This window comes from Rhinolophus sinicus, linkage group LG02 (assembly GCF_036562045.2).
Source record: "Rhinolophus sinicus isolate RSC01 linkage group LG02, ASM3656204v1, whole genome shotgun sequence".
NCBI lineage: Eukaryota > Metazoa > Chordata > Mammalia > Chiroptera > Rhinolophidae > Rhinolophus > Rhinolophus sinicus.
Genome location: NC_133752.1, coordinates 6,208,803 through 6,215,876, shown reverse-complemented (window position 1 = coordinate 6,215,876; position 7,074 = coordinate 6,208,803).

Genomic DNA, 7,074 nt, shown 5'->3' with positions numbered 1-7,074 from the left:
GTCTGGGAGAACCACACCTGGAAGATATAACAGAACCAAGATGGACAGGCCTCCCGTTGAGAGTTCAGGAGAGAGCAAGACTCGGAACCCTGATTCAATAGAGCATCAAAGTTAGGAGGCCAAGAGGGCAGGAAGCAAACATTCAGGCCTGGATACAACACCAAGGGATCCAAAAGGTGGGAAAAGAGGAGAGCTAGACCATTGAATGTGACGGATGAGCAGTAGGTAATTCTGGGCAAATGCTACAAAAAATCTCTATTGTGTGAAGTTCAATATTAGGTGGCCTTTTAACATGCTGGTATTGTGGTACATGAGACTCATCTGAGGTTCTATAAGTCGACCCAACCTGCCAAAAAGAGGCAATGGGGGTGTGTTTTCTGGGCTTCATGATATCACTGGCTTCCAACTAAATTTGGTTCCTACCGCCTAATTTCATGGACTATTAGCTCCACATTGTTGAGTAACAGTTTACAAGAAACTCAGCAGCTTAAAAAAACACACGTTTATTAAAGCCCAGGTTATGTGCCTCAGGAGTCCAGGCCTGACTCTGTTGGGCTCTCTGCTTCAGAGTCTCCTCTGACAGCTGCAATCAAGGGATTAGTCGGGGCTGCAGCCTCACTCCAAGGTGTGACTGGGGAAGGATCCCCTCCAGGCCCACGTGACTGTTGACAGCATCCATTGCTTTCAGGTTGTGGGACTGCGGACTTCCGTTTCTTGTTGACTGTCATTTAGAAACTACCCTCAGTTCCTTGCCACGTGGCTTCCTCATAGCCAGCAAGGGAGAGTCGCTTAACAAGACAACGTTATAATGTCATGTAATATAACCGTGTAGGTGCTGTCACATATAGCCTATCACCTTTGTCATACTCTAGTGGTTTCAAGCAAGGTAGTGGACACATCCACACTCAAGCAAAGGAAATTATGCAATGGCATGAATCGTAGGAGGTGGAGATCGTGGGAGCCACCTTAGAATCTGTCACATAAATAAAGCTGCTTGTTAGGACTAGATCTCAAAGTTGCTCTTCTGTTCTCCCTGGGAAATTAAACAAAGACACCATGGTGTGTGATGTAGTTCGATACGGGCTCCTGGACCAGACAATGGGGCTTGCTACTCATGCCAGAGTTGATGGACCAGATGATTTCTCCTATCTGTTGTCTAGTAGCTGAATTTCCACTCCCAGAAATAAAACCCTCCTTTTTCCAAATTAACAGGACCCATGGACCAGGTGAGATGAGGTGGAGAATTTAACAAGGAAAAAATAGCATCTGCATTTGGGTTCCCCAAACCTATCGTGCAAGTTGAGGCAGAGCCTGGTGATAAAGGCTTGTAAATAAGGCTTATGGGATTTGGTTGACTTGATATGAGTCGGCAGCGAGAAGCGGCTGCCAAAAATAGCCAAGGCTGTATTGTTAGTCAGTGTAATTAGTCCAGATGGAGGACTAATCCAAAGGAAGTGACCCTTCCTCACTTGTGCTGCCCTGACAGCACATGGAAGCTGGTGTTAACTTCAGATCCCACATTATAGGAGGGCCAGGGGTAAATCAGAGCCCCTGCAAAGGAGAATCCCCAGGTGGTTGAGGAGGCTGAAACTATGGAAGGCATCAAAAAGAATGAGGACTGGGAATATGTCATCTGTAAAGGCAAACTCCTGAGGCAGATAGTAGCATTGCTTAAAACACTCGAGAGATGTTTTGCAGATGAAATATCAGATGGTTTTATATGAGCCCCAGGAACAGAACCAATACCCAGAGTGGAAGCCCTGGCATCAGATTTCTGTTTATGGTGAAAAACACCTTCCAGTAGGCACAGCTGCCACAGCAAAGGATAGACACTTACCATTAGCACCAAACTATGCAGATACCCCCCAAAGAAGATGCATTCTCTGTCTGCAAGGAATGTCCCCTGAATAACACAAGTAAACACATTCAATGAAAGACTGGAAATAACCTACACGCCCCAAGCCTCAGACATTTATTTCTTGCTCATGTCACATGTAGGAAGTCACAGCTGCTTCTTGTGCCTACACATGCGTTCTCATTCTGGGAACCAGGATGAAGGAAGTAGGGACAGGAGAAGAGAAATAAAGCCAGTGGGAATGTGTAATGCCTTCGAAAGCTTCCCCTCTGGTGAGGTTAATCAGATCACCTTCCATTGGCTGAAGCATGTCACATTGCCAGCCCCAACATGAATGGATAAAAAAGTAGTCTTCCCACAGTGGGCAGTACACAGCAACAGGCGTGGGTGTATAGCCGTATACAGGAAAGCGGAATCAAATGACCAGGAAGATAACACTGTTTACTATAATGCCCTCAGGGACATTCTGTGGGGGTTAAGAAGACAACATTTTGTGAAAGACATAGTTGTTTCAAAGGGGCTTCAATGATGGAGAAGACCATTTTCTTGACAGTCTTAGGCCAATCAGTCTTCCTTTCTAAAATCACTCTACTCTATTCACACATATGCTTATTATATGGGATAATACATTTCAGTGTGAAGGTTTATAAATTAGTTAGCTCTGGTTTAAATGGGATAGTGTTCTTGCCTAGGGAGAGACATGAAAAAATAAACAAACTTTCCACTCCGGGAATAAAATCTATAGACATTTAAATAAGTTAAATGAAATTTAACAGTTGAGAAATTGCAACTACGAAGAACTAGGTTAATCCAGGAAGGAAAGGGAGTGAATCAAGAGAAAAATATAAGAAACTGAATTTAATTAAAGGACCTAGAAGGAAGATATTAGTAGCTGTTCTCCACGAGGAATAATAAATGAAAGACTGCCTGTCATTTTTGGTTGTAAAGGCCTAAATTATGGTTCTCCTCACGCTTCCCTTCTCAGAAAAGAATTTATTTAATCTATCTGTGAAAATTTCACAGATGGAAGGAGCAGAAGCAGGCTGATTACAGTTTGTTTATTTGTTTGTTTATAAGAAACTCTTACTTCCTTTGGCCACTGGGAGCAAAACAATTCCCAACAGAGCAAAAGAGAAAAATGGTCCTCTTTTTCCTAAGTGTGGCTGGTGAACCAAGGGAAGTCGGATGAGGCAGAAATGAGCACTTAGCCTAAAACACTTCATTGCTCACACGGCACGTCCTTTAATTTTTAATACATTTTACTTTTGTGTTTGGGGAGGTTTTGTGTTTGTTAACCTCCCGGTACAACAGTATTCTGTTAAAACTTTTGGAATTAACATGCCAAATGCCAGCTGCACAGTGCAGTGGCTGTGGGGTGAATGCTTCTTCGGTTATTTTGAATTTGAATACCACCTTGCTCTGCTCAGAGGAAAAACACAATTTTAATGTTTTAGAACTAGTGTGGTGATGGTAAGAAAATCACAACAGCATTTCTCTCTAAAGCTCCCACTGGAGCCCTGGGTGGCACAATTAGGGTGACAATGGTGAGGTCCTGTCCTTCTGAATGTGTAAAGTTGCCGCTGTGCAAGCAGAGTCTGGTGAAGGGACCTTAGAAGGTGTCATTGGAGTGTCATGTACACAACCTGTGAGCAGTGTGCTCTTGGCTAATAAGAGTAAATGTTTATTGAGCACTTACTATGTGCCACCTATGGTTCTAAGCTTTTCCACGTGTTAACTCATATAATCCTTGTAACAACATTATGTGAGATAGGCATTGTTATTCTTCCCCTTTTATAGATAAGGAAACAGGAGCACAGGAACTGGCCCCAGTATAGGGAGATCTTCTATAATTCCATAACACAAAGATAAACAACACAACAGAAAAATGGACAAAAGACATAAATAGGCACTTCACAAAAGAGGATGTCTGAATAGTCATTAAACATGGGAAAATGCACTCAACCTCATTTGCACAAAAGTCCAAATTAAAACCAAAATAACATACCACTGCATACTTAACAGAGTGTCTAAAATTAAACAGACTGACTCTACCAAGTGCTGGAGGAGAAGCACAGCAATGAAAACTCATGGGCTACTGGTGGGAAAGAGTGGGCCCAACGTCTCTGGAAAATAGTTTGGCATTAACCACTCAGGCTGGGCACTTATTTGCAAGTCCTATGAGGTGGCAATCCCACTTCCACATGTAGAGCAAACATAAATATCTGCACCCATGCCCCAAAAAACACGTACAAGGGTGTGTCCAGAAGCATGAATTGGGAAAGCCCTAAGCTGGAAATACCCCCAATACTATCAACAGTAGGATGCTTGAGAACATTCAGGATACTCCTGCTATGTAATGCTTGGGAATAACAATAAACTTCAGCTCCACGCGAGGACATGGCTGGATTTCATAAGCAATGTTACAAAAGGACTGAGACAGAGGGATACTATATGATTGCATTTAAATAGAGAACCAGAGTTTGCAAAATAAAACTCTAGTTTTAAAAGTCAGGAGAATGGTAGATTTCCAGTCAAGATGGCAGAGTAGGCAAACACTGTGCTCACCTCCTCTCAAGACCACATCAATCACAACTAAACCACAGAACAACCATCATGGAGAATCTCCTGAAGTCTAGCTGAATGAAGTCCTACAACTACAGACACACAGAAGCCACCTCAAGACTGGTAGGAAGGGCAGAGATGTGGAACGGGCTGGTCACACACCTGCATGTGACCATTAAAAATCAGAAGGGATATCTTGGCTGCGGAAGTCCCCCGCCCCAGGAGTGAGAGTTCCCAACTCCTCCTCAGCCTAGGGTTCCAGTGCCAGGGACAGAAGTCCCCATAACTTCTGGCTATGAAAACCAGCAAAGATGGTGGCTGAGACAGAGGGCGCTACACTCGCAGGTGTTCCTCTGGAAAGGGACCGCGCATAGACTTACCAACAGAATCACCAGCTCTGAGCTCCAGTGCTGGGGCAGCAACTCGAAAGGCACCAGGGACACACAGGGAGGAACTGAGTTGTCTGGCTTCAGTGTCAGCGCTGGAGGGGCAGCTTTCTCCCAGATGGAGGACCTGGCGGAAGTCATTGTTTCTTGGTTGATCCCTGCCCCTCCCTGCGTGCAGACGCACAAAGATGCCAATCTGAGTCTTCATCAAACTGTCTATCACCTTTTGTCTGCCCCGCCCTACTGGTTCCCTGAAACCATGCCCACATCCAGGCCTCTTCCAGTGGCTTTTTGGTATAAACGGCCTGCATTGGCTCACGCTGTGGACTTTCTCCTAAAATCTCTCAAAGATTCACAAAACCCAAATAAGCAGCATCTGGCTTCAGCATGTTCCATAACTCTGGCTGAGCAGCCCTACGCCCGGCACTAGCAATGGCTGGCCTTTGTTCATGGCTTAGCCTATCAAGGCACCTGCAAGCACAGCATGGGTGGCAGCCACCTCTGGAATGCTTTGTGGCTCATGCCAGGTGGCCCTGGGCAGGGGACAGACTGTGACTGAACTTGCCCTGCAGCAGGTTCCCAGTCAGGAGGCTCCAGGGCTGGTAAGCCCAGTGGCCAGCTTTGGACTGGGCCAGAGTGTCACCTGGCCACCTCCAAAAATGACACACCCAAAGGGCAAACAGGGCAGACACCAGAGCCCTGCTAAAGTGAACCCTGCTTCATAGGGTCACCCCTGCACCGCAGCTCCTCCATTGGAGTCACAGCCAGTCCTCACATCCAATCAGCATGATGGTCAAGCCCTCAATGGACATGCAAACTGCAATCAAGTCTCAACTACAACAGGAGGGCACACATAACCCACACAAGGGCCACACCTGGAGCATCGGCTCTGGTGACCAGGGAGACTGCACCATTGGGTTCCACAGGACACCTATTACACTCTACTAAGACTGGGAGGCACAGCAGCTCTACATAGAAACAAACACAGGGAGGCAGCCAAAAGGGGGAGACAAAGAAATATTTCCCAAATAAAAGAATAGAACAAAGCTCCAGAAAAGAAACAAAACAAACAAACAAACAAAATAACTAAACAAAATGGAGACAAGCAATCTACCAGATGTAGAGTTCCAAATACTAAAGATGTTCAGGGGTCTCAGGGAGAACTTCAACAAAGAGATAGGAAAGATTAAAAATGGAGATAGAAAACATAAAACAGAACCACTCAGAAATGAAGACTGAAATCAAGAATATGTTAGAGGGAATCAACAGTAAATTAATGAAGCAGAGGATCAAATCAGTGATTTAAAAGATAAGGTAGCAGAAAGCATCCAATCAGAACAGCAAAAAGAATCCAAAAAAATAAGAATAGTTTAAGTGGCCTCTGGGACAACATCAAGCATACCAACATTTGCATCATAGGGGTACCAGAAGAAGAGACAGAGCAATAAACTGAAAACCTATTTAAAGAAATAATGATTGAAAACTTCCCTAACCTGGTGAAGGAAATAGATCTACAAGAAGCCCAGGAAGTGCAGAGTCCCAAATAAGATGAACCCAAAGAGGCCCACACCAAGACACATCATAATTAAAATGTCAAAGGTTAAAGACAAAGAGAGAATCTTATAAGCAGTAAGAGAACAGCAACTAATTACCTACAGAGGAGCTCCCATAAGACTATCAGCTGATTTCTCAACAGAAACTTTGCAGGCCGGAAGGAATTGGCCAGAAATTTTCAAAGTGATGAAAAGTTAGGACCCACAACTACGATTACTCTACCCAGCAATGCTATCATTTAGAATCGAAGGACAGATAAAGAGAATCCCAGACAAGAAAAAGCTAAAGGAGATCCTCACCACAAAACCAGTACTACAATGAATATTAGAGGGACCATATATATGGTCTTAAAGAAATCCCTCTAACTTTCCTTGTTAGGAAGGAGGGTGTGGTGACCAGGAAGAGGTCGGGGGCCTTTGGCGTGACCTCAGTGTTCTTCGCCTCCCCTGGGTGGTAAGCCAAAACCTATTCCTAAATCTTGAACCCATTTCTTTATTCTTGGTTCAAGAACTGGGTAAAAGTGAATTATTTTATTTCTGACCCTTCTTCAGAATTCCATGTATAATCACACAATAATTTATTCATTCCTTTTTTCTTTACAAAGTAATTGCTGAAATATATATATATGTGCGTGTGTGTGTGTGTAAATATATATACATATACATGTGTATATATACACATATATATATATATATATATATATATATATACACATAT